Consider the following 14,137-nt stretch of genomic DNA (forward strand, 5'->3'; position numbering starts at 1 on the left):
GGAAGCCCCCAAATAAATGTACACATAAATAAAACTAGGTTTTTTAAGTAAGTCTAGATTTTTCCTGAGAATTTCAGAAAGGTATGGAGTCACCTGATCTAATCCATGCTCCCTGATTTGCTTTTAGAAATTCTAGCCAACAAAGATCTCAAATCACCTATCAAATTATTGGAACTTGGCTTAAGACTTCCTAAGTGTTCAAATGATTCTTTCAGTGATAAATAAATTGTTCAATGACTGACCTGATGAGTCATTTTGCTATTGGGCTCTTAATCTGCTCCTTTTCGTTGCCTCCAGATACAAGTTTTTCATTTATTGTAACCTTACAGAAGGATTCATTCTTTGACTCACAAATAATAACTCTTCCCCGGTAGGGTAATGTAAGCATTTTCTGTTAGGTGTGCCTGCTAGGCACCTGAAAATTAGAATTCAGAGCCTGGAAGCAAGGGGTCCTTTGTAGATAGTCTCAGCTTTGAAATTAGTTTTTCCTTATGATTCAACAGGGCTTGAATCTTGTGACCTTGATTTAATATTTATTGAGCTCCTACAAAGTGCTAAGCCTTCAGGATGCAGGACAAATTTTATTTTTTCAGATTAAGTTTTCACCTGATTTAATTTTCTTATTTAGTATATTTATTAAAGTAGCAGCAGTTGTTACAGATATACACATAGATCTATTTCACATTCAGTATAGTGAAGTAATGAGGAAAAAGAAAAACTCAGATACAGGCACACAAGCTATGAATATTTGTAGAAATCCTAACTTACCCATTCTGTAGAACCTCTGAATCACCTTTTCCCTTACACAGGGAAAACTATACTGACAATACTTTCAGTTCCAACTTTATTCTTATAATGATATTTGTGGTTACAAAGTATTTGTTATTATGATAATAAACAAACTACTTTGTTCATTTTGAACATATTACCCAAAAGAGAATAATCTCAAATTTTCCACTCAAACTTATTATCTTACTATTAGATCATAATAACTTTTAATTTGAATAAATATTATAAAGGGATTAATATACTGCCATTACTATCTTCTTAAAGTTTTCTCTTTATAGATTAATTATAAGGTTATTATCAGCAGCTCTTCTCTGAAAGTGTCTTGGGTGTCCCAGGCCCATGTTTAATGTCAAAAAAACAACGGGCAACATTCAAAGTCAATAGAACTGAACATCTCCAGTTTAACAATGTGGAACTGAAGATCATTAACAGATTGAAAAATTAGGAAGTAAAGTTTCTAAAGATGTTTGGAACACTGAGCATTCTGTATAATAATCCATAATAGAAGCAGTGGTCAGTGTTCCATAGAATATCTCCTTCGAAATTAACTAGTGGCACTTTATTTTTAGAACCTGATTCTTTGTTCAGTGTGGTTTGGGACAGGCCAGATGTTATTCCAATTTCTAGTTTTTTATTATTAAAGCTGCAGATGCACTAAAAAGAGAATTCCCTAGTCTAAAGAAAAAGTGAACTCATTAAAATGTCTCCATAAAACTCCTAAAACACAAGTATAGAATTCTTAGATGATGATTAAAGTTATGACCTTTTCCCCAAGCATTTGTATTTTGTCCATTATCTCAAAGCATCAATTTTAAAATTTCTCAGTTTAGAGGTCACTTCTTAACCTTGTATTTTAGATGGTCTGAAGGTCTTCCACAGTTGTTGCCATTATGAGTAAGCTCAGATATATAATCATTCACTTGTGTTTTTCAAGCATGATTGTTAAAGACAGTTAAACATGACTAGTTAATGTAAAATAATTTCACTTATGCCTCCACCTCTGGATGAGTGACTGGAGAAGCAGAGAAACAACCATTTGTGGAAAAAAAGAAAGAAAGAGAGGGAATAATTCAGGACATAGGTAAATGGGGCAGAGTGAAAAGATGGAATACTAATCTAAGTCCTGATTCTACTAGTTCCTGAGGCCCACATGTGCTCTCTCCATGGTAAGCAAAAGCTCCATACTATTATTTGCAGCATGTACCTTTGAGTTTTGGTTGTGAGTCTCTAATCAATGTGAGTATAGACAGACGTCGAACAATTTTCACAGTTTAGGGCACTGTGAGGAGAGCAGAACAATCACTCAACTTAGGCCTCAGTTTGTGAAGTAAGAATTTATAAAGAATAGAAATTATTCTGATCTGGAAAGTTTTAAACAATGGCTTTAGTTCTTCAGTTCTCGAAGAATATTATATTTTTACATAGAATTGCTAATCTTAGAAAGAAGAGTAAATTAGATGTACAGACCATACAGACTTTAAAAATAATCAATATATTTTGAGCATCTTTATGCCATACATTGAAATTTCACTGTATCACTGTATCACTGTCATCCTGTTGATCATCGATTTGCTCAAGCGGGTGCCCATAACGTCTCCATTTGTCCTAGCCCTGAGATTTTAGCAGCCTCTCTTTACTCGTTTCTCCCAGCAGTGCTGCATTAGAGGCTCTTTCAGCATAAGGGAATGAGACCCATTCCCTTTATTATACCATTGTTACTATATTTGGCATATTGAATACGCCATGGAGAGCTTGCCAGGCTCTGCTGGGCGGGTAGGATGCTCTGGGTACCTTGCCAGGTTCTCTGAAAGGGAGAACTAAGCTATATGAGGTTGTGCGGCTGTGAAATGTGGCCATGCACTTCTGGGAGCTTTGTTTTATAGTCTCTGGATCTTGGCCGTTGATGGGATTCCACAGAGGGGATTGAGGGGGAAGGAGGGCAATTTGTGAGTGTGGCTGCCAAGCTACTGGAAAATGGAGGATCTGGGTGGAGGGGGCTTAGTCTCAATCTGAGCAGGCTTGGAGATCCCAGTCCTGGGTCCCACACAACTGGGTTCCTCTGCTGATTCCATCATTCGTGAGGCTCGTCCGAGTTTGTGGCGAATGGTCTTGAGCATGATTGTGGCTGGGTTCCGGAGGTCTTCGGCTCCCGGGGCTGTGCTCAGAGCAGGGAAAGAAACTCAACATTGAAATTTAGTTGAAAATATTGTAGATATATTAAAAATAGTAAAAGCATTTTTTTTGCTATTAAAGTAAATCAGAATGCTAACTTTTCCAGCTTTCCTTACATGTAGGAAGTGGATACATGAATACTTTATCCAACGATATAAAAATGGATTTCTGCTAAAGGATGGTATTTACTTTTATTTTTTCCAGAATAAACTGCCATTTGGTTGAAAAAGACTTAAATTTTAAGAAATAAATGCCACATTTTCTAGGGTTTTTCTTCCTATTCAGTCTTCTAGCAAAACAATTTTGATAAAGCAAAGATAGAATTACCTTATTAATATATTAGAGGATCAGTTTCTTATCTACATGTATAATGCAAATGGACTACTGTTAGTACTTATCTTCTTGACCTTGTGAACTAGGTATCTCAAGATGTATGTATTTTATAATAGTTAATTATGGTCATTTAAGTTTATGGCATAACTTTGACAGTATTCAGCAGTTTTTGTCTTAGTATTTGACTTAAAAATAGCTGACTTAATAATTTAGGAAACTTGAATATTTATAGTACACTTATTGTAAATTTTAAGGTAATTGTGGACTCAAAATATTCTTCTAGTTGAAATTATTTCTAACAACATTACTTCAATAGGAAGAAAAAAACTATGCATACTTTTAAGTTATGTTCAGAACATAGTGTTAAAAAGGTAAGTATGGTTAAGGCACAGCAAACTGCATTAAATAGTAAACTAAAAAATTATACACATTTTAAACTAAACATAAGGATTACATTCTACTATTCCATTTCATTTTCCACTCAATGTGAAGTTGCCAGCTTGATTATACATATGACTGAAATACTTAAATTTTATGAATACCAAGTTATATTTAAGTCCATTCAATTCTATATGTTGATGTTTTATGGTGTTTACATTTTATTTTACTTTAGTAATAATTATTTTAATGTTCCTGTAGAATATTAACAAATTGTTTTCCGGCTTTACCTCTTCTCTACGCAAGGGAACAAGAAAGCTAAAGGGCTTCTTATTACTATAAAGATCAGAAAAGTAAGACTGTATACATTTATCCAGATTCTCTATCTTTTTTAAAAAGAAGATTTTAGTACTCAGTTGTAGGATAAAATAGCCTCAGGTAGTTTAGGTTTATTGGGTTACTCCCATTACAGTGCTCCCATTCCTCTTTATTTGTAGCTTCTTTCTTAGTGTTCTGTTGACTTGTAAATATTGTTTTTCTCTTCTCCTTGAGTCCTTTGCATAGTTTATTCAGAGCAATGTCCTTTTTGTATGGACACAGGAAGACTTAGCAAATGTTATGCTTTTATAACCTGGGAGTCATTTGACGCTACATGATATTTTCCTCCTGGGCATCTGTTCTCTCAACCTAAGCCTCAGCTGCCCTTACTTCCTAGCACCCCCAAAAGCAGGGTCCCGATGAGGGTCGAGACGGACCCAGGGCAAGTGGTGAGTTGTGTGCTACCCTGGCATCAAGATGGGCCTGGCCAAGTTACCTAATGCTTAACTATAAGTTAAGAGCTTGATCATGGACAAATGTTGTCATGATCCAAAGAGTGATAACTAGATTTGGACCCTACTAGGGTTAGGAGTGATTAATCTGGCCTGAGTGCTGTAGTCTGAGCCTGTGGCAAGATGTTGCCAGGAGAGCTGCCTTGCAAGCCTCAAGGTATCTCTTGCTATGTCCATACAAAAATAACTAGTATTAAGATGTTAATAAGTGTTTGGACTAAGGAAAAGAAGAAAAAAAAACCCTTAAGAGTCAGGAAGGGCTTTGGAATGCCCTGCCCTCAGGAAGGACTTTCTTATGTTGATTTTGCTACCTGGCTGGGTGTAGCCTAGAGAGCAAGGTGGGAGAGAGAAGTAGGAAGGGAGACAGAGAAGCGAGGGAGGCTGCAGTGGATCCAGAGAGAGGCGGAAGCCGGGAGTGAGGGAGATGAGAAAGATGGAAGATTGAATAAACGGTAACTAATCAGCAACCAGCTAGGTCCTCGTTCTTCCTCCACCTGTCCTTCGCTACCAGCCGTCCCAATCCAGTCCATACACAGTGGTTCCAGAACACCAAACGCGGGTGGTGAGACAGAGCCTCCCAGAGAGCCTGCGAGTGCACATGCCCCTCGGCAAGCCTTAGTTTTTCACACTCAGTGATCTAGTTAGTTAACATTAATGTGATATTCGCATCTATACTTAATTTTACTGTCCAAGTTAGCATTCATTTGAAAATAGATAAAATAGCAATTTTATACTAGTCATCATCTGTTTTAAAAATCCCAACTAGAATGCTAAAGAGGTAGCATTGTAGGTGGAAAGTTTGCCTCACATACAGTCTACAGTGTAAGGTTCAGTCCCTTATACTGCTTATGTTGCCTTGGAGCTCCACCAGGAATAATACCTGAGTACTGAGTTAGGGGGCAAAGGTTGATAATTGAGAATATCTCATCAGTATCCTCATATATATATATATATGTATATATATATATATGCTCACTGTCACTGTCACTGTCATCCCTTTGCTCATCGATTTGCTCGAGTGGACACCAGTAATGTCTCCATTGTGAGACTTGTTACTGTTTTTGGCACAGCAAATACTCCAGGCTCTACAGTGCGGTCGAGATACTCTTGGTAGCTTGTCGGGGTCTCCGAGAAGGGCGGAGGTATTGAACCTGGGTTGGCTGCAAGCAAGTCAAATGCCCTACCACTGTGCTATCAACTGTGAATAACTCTAAATCATGGTTTCTTAATACATTGAAAATTAATTTTAATAAGATCTTCCTATCTGCTTTGGTCTGAAACTAATGATGCCTATTTCTCTTAGGAACAAAGCAGATTCATCTCAGGCAGAGTTTTTCTTGAATTCTAATAATTATACTTAATAAACGCTATCATTATTTTTCTTTTTGATACTTTTCAACAATTTATTAAGGAACCATTATTTGCAAAGATTGATAGTTGAATTTCATGACTACAATATTTCAACATCAAAAACACCATCAGTGTAAACTTCACTAGCAGTTCCATCCTCCATCTCTCTCCCATTCCCTGCCCCAGCCTGCCAACCTGACAGGCACATTACAAAGATCATAGGTTGAAGCTTGGATCTCATGTTTATCTCCCACAAGAACATGTGTTCCTGGAGCGAGCAGACACCACTGGGCTACACTACCACGCAACAGGGTAGAACAGGAATGAAGATGTTACTGGCACCCGCTCAAACAAATCTACGAGCAACAGAATAACAAGTGACAAGTGATTTATCTCCCACATTTTTAGTATTAACTGTAGCCCCAACCTCTGTTCCCCCTTTACTTCTATTTCTCATCTTCTCCCTTCCCCACCCTCTCACCCCCTGGATTCCTTTTCTTCTCTGTCTTTTTCCCTAACTCTGGGATCAAGGAATCTTCCCTGGACTACAACATGTTTTTTATCCAGTTACTCTATATTCTTCTGATACTTTTGTATCGTTTTCTTTAGGGATTTCATAGAGAAAGTTAAACTAAAACTAAAGTAAATTTCTAATATCTTTATGAATGTTGCCCAAAAGAACATCAAGAGTTACAAACCAGTCACAATTTTGACTGATTAAGGATACAAAGGAATTCTAGGATAGCACTAAGATTTAATAATTTAATAATGATTTTATTTTAACATATTTTAATGATTTATTTAATATTAAATTTAACATTAAATTTAATATTTAATAATGATTATTGATAATTATACATTGAGGATGATTTATATCACTACTGGCCAGAGGCACAGTGGCAATTTTGGGGTATCAGGAAGCCTGAAAGCACCATCATGCTGCTGATACACTCATCCTGCAGGTATAGGTTGACCCGTTGGGAGGCATCATACCCCCGATTCTCAAGTTTTAAAGCCCTTTCTAACAGTTTATAATAACTCAGAGGTGGGAGGCTTCCCTTTTTCTTAAGGACAAGATAATGGAAAGTTTATGAAACTTAAGAAAACAGTGATTGGTTCAACCACTTTGAAAAATATTATGGACACTTCTCAAACCAAAGAAACTCTATGGATAACACTGTCATTTGAACTGGAAATTTCACTTCTGAGTATATATGCTAAGGACCCCCAAACACTAGTTCATAAATATCATGTGTCCCCTATGTCCTTGCAGCACTACTCACAATAGTTAAGACTTGGAAACAACACAGTTACCAACAGTGGATGAAAAGAAAAAGAAATGGTTATATTTATGCACAATATCTTTTTATCAGAAAAGCTAAAGTCATCAACTTACTGTTACATGGATGGAACAGAAGCCATCATGCTGAGTGAAGTCAGAAGGAGAGAGACAGATGCAAAATAGTCTTATATGTGAGACATATTTTTTAAAAAGGCATAGTAAAGGAGCCACAAATGGTTGGAGGTAGAGTTATAGAGTTATCGAGTTGGTCTGAGAACTGAGTTTTTCTGGTGGGAAATGGGGGATAAGATAAGAAAGGTCTCTTTGACACATTGGTGGGAAAAAGCAGGAACTCTGCTGATGGATGTGGCACTGGAACAATGTATGCATGAAATTGTTATTAACAGTACTGTGCAACACAGTAACACAATAAAAGTGAAAAATATATCAGTAAATACATGCATAATTAGGAAAAATAAAATAATTGTCATAGGGCAAGAGAGAAATTACAGGGGCTAAGATGCTTGTCTTCTCTGTGGCTAACTCTGGTTTGATTCTGACACTGAATATGGTCCCCTGAATAGTGCCAGAAATAATCCCTGACCACAACTATGTATAACCCCAAATTAAAAGAAAAAACCCTTACCAAAATATTTTAAGGGACTTTATATTATGTTCTCTGTCTTTCTCTCTTTTTCAGTGGTTCCTAAGAAATACAATCCTGTAGAGGTTTTAGGTCCTCAGTAATCTGATGGATGAATTTGTATATGAGTAAATGTTGATCCTCATATTGAGAAATATGATTTTAAGAAACAAGGTCATTTTTGTCTGCACACCTGTCTTTGAACATCTATGAAAGGATAGCTATTATTAGTAGTCTCTCCCACACTGTGTATATATTGAGTTTATATATGGTTTGTGATTGCAGCTACATTTAGTATAAGAATCACCCTTTGGTAGGTAAGAAGAAAAATTATAGTCTCAATAACAAACACTGTAATAGCTCTGGAATATTAAAATTTTATCCTCACGTTTACCTGTGTGACTTCTGAAGTTTAACATTTATACATTGTTTAAGTTGTTAGAGCTTTAAAGATGCAAATTCTTCTGAGAATAATGTTTTTCTTCTACAACTATTAGCATTTTGCAGTGAATGTATTATGGAACTGAATTCATGTGTAGATAATTGAAAACAGAACTTTGAAGATAATTTTGAAGATAATTTTGATATATTTTATACTTTTCAAGTAGAATTCAAATGAATGTAGACCTTGGGATATTAGAGAAAACCAGAGACATACTTTAGGATTGATTGAGGGCAAAATAAGGTTAGAGTAAAACATGAAAAAAGGTAAATGAGGTACAGAGGTTGAAAAAGAAGAAAAGGTTATCTGGCTCATAGTTGCCTGGAGCTTATTTTATTATTTACATGTCTTTTACTTTACTTCATGATTTGCTTGGAGCTTTGATTCAACAAAGAATTCTGTATCTGATGTCTGTTGACATGGGCATTTTTCCTCATCTGTCTATTTCTGTGATAAATCACCCAGGTTGTGATTTACTTTTTTAAAAAAATTATCATGTAGGTAAGAAAATACTCTCCTTCTAGTTTCTTTTGGGCTGGAGCAATAGCACAGTGGGTAAAGTGTTTGCCTTGCACTCGACTGGCCCTGGTTCGGTTCCTTCGTCCCTCTCGGAGAGCCCAGCAAGCTACCGAGAGTATCTCGCCCCCACGGCAGAGACTGGATAGCTACCTGTGGTGTGTTCGATATGCCAAAAACAGTAACAAGCCTCACAATGGAGACGTTACTGGTGCCTGCCCGAACAAATCGATGAGCAACAGAATGACAGTGATACAGTGATACAGCTTCTTTTGGGCAATCTGAAAAATTTAATAAAGCAGTTTATAGGAACAAAATTTTATTACAAATGCATGGAGTGCCATATAAAAAAAGAAGTTTCTGGTCAAACAACCTGGTTTTATCTGCCACCCTCAGGCATCAAGATTTCTGAACGGAGTAAGATAATTTGAAGGAATTGCCCAGTGGTGGTGTAAGGGCGAAACTGATGCCATGACAGGTGGCTGAAATGAGAAAAATCAGGTGGACCTCAGGTTCAGTTCCTGGAACTGAAACAGATTCAGTTTCCCAGCAATAAATCAATTTGTAACTAGCTAACCTGAACCCATCTGGGAAAGTTCCTGGGCTCAGCAAGTGGGCTCCATTAATCAATTCTCACAAAGTCCCAGAAGTTGCTCTCTGTTAACTCCCAAAAAACGAGAAGTCTGTGTAATCATAAAATTGGTACTGATACTGGAAATTATTGTTTAATTGTTGCCTAACTACTGTTACCCTAGACACTTGCCAAAACAACTTTGTTTGGTAAGTAGGATTCTTTTTGAAACAATTAGGCATGTACTGCTTATGTAATCAAACCCTTGCTGCCTCAAGTTGGGGTTGTTATCAAGATTCCACTCTGTGGGTGAGATAGTATAACCCAAGTATACTGAAATAAAACTCCTTTTGCTTTTGCATTATCCAGTTAGTGTTTCTGTCTGTCTCACCGCTTGGGAACCCAGAATTCCGCGCTTAACAGTGGCAGTACCAAGACTCACATTTTGGTTGCAGTATATCAGGGTCGCACACTTGTGACAAAAGGAATTCAGAGTGGTAATGAGGGGATTCTCATGTGATGATGTGGGGATTGTGCTGGGTATCAAACTTTCGACATCAGACATGCAAGGTAGGTCCTGTCATTAGCCCAAATATTTTTGTAGTTTTTCAGTTACTATCTAGAAGTGATTACTGAATTGTACAGATTTTCCTTTAGTAGATTTTTTATTCTTTTTAGTAGATTTTTTTAAAGGGATCTCTCTAATGTTATCTATATTGATTGTACTAATTTTCTTGATCACAGAGTGTAAAAGGTTTTTCCTGCTCTACATATTTTTTTCTGGCCACTTTATTTCTCACAGATGTTAGATAATTTTTGAGTGATAATACTTGTATCTTCCTAAAAATAAGGCTTGATAAACATTTTTTCATATGTCTATTGATTATATTTTCTTCTTGGAGTAGTGTTTTTTCAAGAGCCTGGGCCATTATTTAACAGATTGTTGCTGCATTTTATGAGTCTTTTAATATTTTGCTGTTTTCAGATATAGGATATTAAAATGCCATTTTCTATTCAGTGGGATGTCCTTTTCGCTTTGATTCTGGTTTGTTTTACAATGCCTTTAATTTACTTTCTTTTGAGATGCAAGGTAGGTTTTATTGAATAAAACGTTTAGAAAAATGTCAGAAGATAGTTGGAAGTGATCAGTTTGGGCAAGAACTTGGTGTTGAAAGGAGGTAAAGGGTATGCATGATACCCTTTCAGTAACAGTATTGCAGAACACAGTGCTAAAAAGAAAAATGAGAGAGAGGAGAGAGAGGTGGGTGAGAGAGAAAAAGAGAGAGAGAGCGAGAGAGAGAGAGATCTGCCATAGAGGCAGGCTGTGGCAGTTGGGTGGTGGGAGGGAGGGAAACTGGGGAAATTAGTTATGAAAAATGTACACTAGTGAAGAAATAGGTGTTGGAGCATTGCATGACTGCGTGTTTATATAAATATGTATTTACTCCATAAATAATCCATGTACACATGGGTTTTATAAATTTATATATATTAGAATTTACCATATTTTTGTGGTCAGTTGCTATTGATATTTTGATAAGGATTTTTTTTGATAAGGATTGTTTTGAAATTGTTTCATTAAGTAACCTACACTATTTAATGATGTTAATTTCTCAAAATACATGAAATACATGACATAAAATATCTTGTGTCTATTTCTTAATAATATAGTTTTCTGTGTTCAAGCTTTTCACTACCAAGTGAAATTTGTTCTAAATTATTTCATTTAAAATTTCTCTTCCCGGGCCTGGAGTGAGAGCATAGAGGGTAGGGCATTTGCCTTGCATGCGGCCAACCTGGATTCTATCCCCAGCATCCCACATGCTCCCCCGAGTGCCGCTAGGAGTAATTCCTGAGTGCGTGAGCCAGGAGTAACCCCTGTGCATCACCAGGTGTGACCCAAAAAGGAAAATAAATAAATAAAAGGCACACACCACAATGCTAAATCACATAAAACATTTTAATAAATAAATAAATAAAATTTCTCTTCCCATTCGTTTTTGTTGTTGCATTCACTGACTGTTGGAAACATACTTAGTTGTGACACATTGCACACCTACTTATGGGCCTTGGCTGCAGAGGGTTGTATACTTTCTACTTGTGCTTGTGCACTTTCTGATTTCAGTGCTCTCAGGGGTCATAATGATGCTCATTCAGGCACTTTTGCAGGGAGCGGGGAGTCATACTCCTAGACACGGTGCACACACACCTTTAATTGCAGTGCTCACGTAAAATTGTGCACCTGGGATTGAGTGCTCTGCTAAGACACCAAGTACCATAGAGAGCAGAACCATGCGGACCAAAATACACAGATGTGGGTTGTCCAGTGATTGAACTTGTGACTCGAGCCTAATCACACGCTTTCTTGCTGAAGCATCCTGTGTCCCTGATATAAATTGCTATCAATAAAATTGTGTTTTTTAATAATCTTTATTCTAATTTATTACTAACATATAGAAATTTAACAGATTTGGGTATAATTATTTTGTAGCCTACCATTTTACCACATTAATTATTTCAAATAGCTTTTTACAGTAGTCTTTGGAATTTTTTTTTTTTAATTTGAGTGTTGTGATGCTCCAAGTCAATCCCATGGCTATAGTAGAATTTTGATGGTCAAAACTTTTTAGGCTGCTTGTAGACTGACTCTAGTGTAGTGTCACACTAGAGTCCCTTTACATAGAAAAATACTACTTCTGGCTTCACACAGATAATTAAGATAAAATGCTATACTCTGCATTTCTGTATACCCAGATCCTCACCTTTTCCAGACTTGTGTAGTGACAGTGACAGACAATTCTATGTAAACAGAGCAAGTGCTCATAACTATTTCAGCTATACAGAGATAGTATTTCTGAATCCGAGGAAATTATTGGAGTTTTTTTTGCAGATATCATACTGAGGCATATTAGTGCTTATTTATTAAAGATTCATGAAAGAGTTAAATACTTGAAAAAGAAGTCATAAGTGAAAGAGACTGAGAATTACTGATTCAACTCAGATAAAAGTAAAACTGTACATTATTAAACAATAATATAAAGTTCATAATATTAAAAACTTTAACATTTATAAGAGCACGTACAGAAAATTTTAATTTATAGGTTGAATGAGGGCAAAATAGGCTGTTTCCAAATATGCCGTTTTGTAATACTGATTTTTTTTTTTAGTTCAAGTTACTTGAGAAAAGTCAGTGTAAGAAGAACTTTCTGATCCTTCTTTATGCCCTTGAAACATAAAACAAATCTCTCTGTGAAATATACCCTCCCTCTACCAGGAAACAGACAACCTGATCATCAGAGGCAAAGAATTTAGAGCCCAGAAAACTATATAAACAGATTGTCCTTACTAATTTACTGCTCCATGTCCAAACATATTTGTCATTTCAATTTTTGAACCAGTTAGATCATGATTTGTGAATTTGAAATGATAGAAAGGTAAAGATTTGACAAAGTCATGAACAATGGAAGAAGTGATAGAACAAATGGATATGGCAAAATGGATATAGTTACTCTATAAATGGAATAACCTGTGACAGTAAACATATCAGGAAAGTTAGAACAAATGGTGGAAAGTTAAAAAAAATGGCTAATGTTTTATAGAATATGGCCTGCAGATGACAGGAAACAGAAAAGCCCCTATAGGTAGATTTAGAAAACACTTACTATGTTACAACTGAACAGTTGTTCCTGGGAGAGAAAATATGCAGTGGAATCACTGAAAGATTGACAGAGAATAATTTCTTCATTATATTTGAACATTTCCAAAGAACTTTCGTGTATTTGGAAATATTTCAACATGAGTTTTTATACCAACTCATTTCATTTTGTACTTACTTTGATATTTGATATTTGATGGATCTGTGATTTCTGGGTAGTTTAATTAAATTGGGTTTTCCTTTATGTACACTTAATTGATTATTTCTCTGAATTTTCTCATGAAAAAGAAATTTTGCTTATATGGCAAGTGTGCTTCTCTTTGCTGTTTTTTTTTTTTTTTTTTTTTTTTTAATTTTTATTGAATCACCATGAGATAGTTACAAGCTTTCGTGTTTGGGTTACAATCACACAGTGATCAAACACCCATCCCTCCACCAGTGCACATTCCCCACCACCAGTATCCCCGGTATACTCCCCCTTTCCCACCCTCCCCCTGCCTCCATGGCAGACAATGTTTCCCATACTCTCTCTCTCTACTTAAAAATATGGAAGGCTTCACAAATTTGTGTGTCATCCTTGCACAGGGGCCATGCTAATCTTCTCTGTATCCTTCCAATTTTAGTATATGTGCTGCCGAAACGATAGCTGCTTGTTACCTGTACTGCAAACCACAACACCCAAAAGGACAGAGCAAGTGAGAGGGATTGTGCCTGCCACAGAGGCAGGAGGTGGGAAGGGGTGGGGGTGGCAGGAGGGATACTGGGAACATTGGGGGTGGGGAATGGGCACTGGTGGAGGGATGGGTACTTGAACATTGTTTGACTGAAATGCAATCATGAAAGTCTGTAAGTTTGTAAATGTATCTCATGATGATTCATTAAAATCACAATCACAATCACGAAATCCCGTTAATCATCGATTTCTCAGGCGGGCTCAGTAACATCTCATTTCATCCTTTCTCTGAGATCTTAGAAGTTGATCTTGACTTGGCCCTCCTAATGATGTTGCACTGGGGGCTCTTCAGGGTCAGGGGAATGAGATCCAGCTGTTTTGCCATTTCATTGGGTTGTCTTATATCTTCTGTTCAGAACAGAAATCAATGCCTATTGATATCATGGTTAAAATGCTTAAATCCTAAAGTTAAGAAAATATTAATGAATAGGAATGACTGATGG

The 14,137-nt window shown here is 36.5% G+C and overlaps 1 protein-coding gene and 1 non-coding gene across 2 annotated transcripts in view; one reads left to right on the top strand and one right to left on the bottom strand.

The window, feature by feature from the left end:
* Nucleotides 1-14,137, top strand: part of LOC129402154 (meprin A subunit beta-like) — a 170,922-nt gene that overhangs the window by 82,608 nt on the left and 74,177 nt on the right. The gene's annotated exons all lie outside the window — the stretch shown is intronic.
* LOC129401315 (U6 spliceosomal RNA) lies at nucleotides 13,502-13,608 on the bottom strand. Its single transcript, XR_008628246.1, has one exon. It is a non-coding gene; the product is annotated as a U6 spliceosomal RNA (small nuclear RNA).

This window comes from Sorex araneus, chromosome 1, assembly GCF_027595985.1.
Source record: "Sorex araneus isolate mSorAra2 chromosome 1, mSorAra2.pri, whole genome shotgun sequence".
NCBI lineage: Eukaryota > Metazoa > Chordata > Mammalia > Eulipotyphla > Soricidae > Sorex > Sorex araneus.